General features: G+C 45.8%; 1 non-coding gene across 1 annotated transcript; it reads left to right on the plus strand.

Annotated features, from left to right (window-relative positions):
* The first annotated feature begins 1,547 nt into the window (after positions 1–1,547).
* On the plus strand, positions 1,548–1,674 carry LOC119618694 (U6atac minor spliceosomal RNA). Its single transcript, XR_005235065.2, has one exon. It is a non-coding gene; the product is annotated as a U6atac minor spliceosomal RNA (small nuclear RNA).
* The last annotated feature ends 633 nt before the right edge of the window (positions 1,675–2,307 follow it).

Here is a 2,307-nt window from a genome sequence, read left to right on the forward strand (position 1 = left end):
CATAGGTCTTCCTTACTTTTTTTCTTCGCCCGGGCTAGAGTGCAGTGGCGCGATCTCGGCTCGCTGCAACCTCCACCTCCCATGTTCAAGTGATTCTCCTGCCTCAGCCTCCCAAGTAGCTAGGATTACAGTTGCCCACCACCACGCCTGGCTACTTTTTGTATTTTTAGTAGAGGTGGAGTTTCACCATGTTGGCCAGGCTGGTCTTGAACTCCTGATCTCAGGTGATCCCCTCCCCTTGGCCTCCCAAAGTGTTGGGATTACAGGTGTGAGTCACCACACCCAGCCAAGGTCTTCCTTAATGTCATCCTTCCTTCTTTTCAAATAAGTAAAGAGGGTTCATTCCTTTTCACTCGAAATGGAGTTGCTGGCCAGGCTCGGTGGCTCAAGCCTATAATCTCAGAACTTTGGGAGGCCAAGGCAGGAATCTGCCTTGAGGCCAGGAATTCCAGACCAGCCTAGCCAATATGGTGAAACCCCTGTTTCCACTAAAAATACAAAAATTAGCCAGGCGTGGTGGCATTTTCCTGTAATCAAAGCTACTTGGGAGGCTGAGGCACGAGAATCCCTTGAACCCAGGAGGCAGAGGTTGTAGTGAGCCAAGATCACGCCACTGCACTCCAGCCTGGGTGATAGAGCAAGACTCTGTCAAAAACAAAAACAAAAACAAACAAACAAACAAAAAATCTGAGTTGTAACAATTCAGGGTGATTATATAAAGGCTCACTTCTGATAGATTCCAGGAAGTGAGAAGCAAGTTATTGCCGAAGGACAGAGGCCCCAAGATCTCACTAAGGCCAATATGTGCATTCCAGGTACCACCCCTGACGTGTCCATGCTGACTGACCCCAAGACCCCTGAGTCACCTTACATAATTCAACAGCCCTTAATCTTCAAGCAAGATCCCAACAGCCAGCAGATCTGGCAAACATTTTATTTTTCTTTCCTGAAGAAGCATAGGAAAAGATTTTTGGCCTAAGCTTTTAGAGTGGTCAGCTTCACTGTCATCTAGAGCCAGCATTGTGAACCTGCTGTCCCTACTCATAGCCATGATGCTCCTACTGAACCCCATGCCCCTGAGGCCTCCTAGGACCAGCACTGGAACTTTCTGAATTGAGTTGCCATTTTCCAAATCTATCAGGGCTTGCCAAATTCCTATGCCTTCACCCACGCTGCTCCTGAGCCCACAGTCTGCCTCTCTGGAACACTACCATCACTGGAGACATTCTCTGATGTCCAATCAGAAAGTGACTCCTCTCCATCTATTCCTACAGTATTCCTTATGCCTGCAGTAACAAAATATTATCAGGCCATATTATAGGTTTTTGTTTTATAGTCTCCTTTTTCTGATAAGCCTGAGCAAGTCTGTGCTCAGGAACCAAGACTCACTTCCTTTTGTGCACCCCAAAGGCTGTCACAGCACCTAGCACATAGTGGGTGCTCAAATGTCATTTGAAAGAACTGATGAGTTTTAGGTGAAGGATATCATGGTGTCCAGCATGCTATTCTCTCAACTTTTATGTAGGCTTGGCATTTCTCAAAGGTGAGTGTTGTATGAAAGGAGAGACTGGTTAGCACTCCCCTTGACAAGGATGGAAGAGTCCCTTGGGCCTGACAACAAACATGCAGTTAAGGCATTGCCACCTATTTTGTGGCATCTAAAGCATCATTTTTAGGCTGGATGCTGTGGCCTACGCCTGTAATCCTAGCACTTTGGGAGACCAAGGTGGGAGGATTGCTTGAGGCCAGGAGGGCAAGACCAACCTGGCCACATGGTAAGATCCCATCATTCTCTCTCTCTCTCTCTCTTTTTTTTTTTTTTTTTTTTTTTAGTTTTTAGAAAAGAAAAAAGATGTAGAAAAAAGGTGAGAGGCCAATAGCAAAGATTTGGAACCAACCCAAATGTCCATCAATGACAGACTGGATTAAGAAAATGTGGCACATGTACACCATGGAATACTATGCAGCCATAAAAAAGGATGAGCTCATGTCCTTTGTAGGGACATGGATGAAGCTGGAAACCATCATTCTTAGCAAACTATTGCAAGAACAGAAAACCAAACACCACATGCTCTCACTCATAGGTGGGAATTGAACAATGAGAACACTTGGACACAGGGTGGGGAACATCACACACTGGGGCCTGTTGTGGGGTGGGGGGAGCGGGGAGGGATAGCATTAGGAGATATACCTAATGTAAATGACGAGTTAATGGGTGCAGCACACCAACATGGCACACGTATACATATGTAACAAACCTGCACATTGTGCACAGGTCCCTAGAACTTAAAGTATAATTTAAAAAAA

This window comes from Chlorocebus sabaeus, chromosome 18, assembly GCF_047675955.1.
Source record: "Chlorocebus sabaeus isolate Y175 chromosome 18, mChlSab1.0.hap1, whole genome shotgun sequence".
Taxonomy (NCBI): Eukaryota; Metazoa; Chordata; class Mammalia; order Primates; family Cercopithecidae; genus Chlorocebus; species Chlorocebus sabaeus.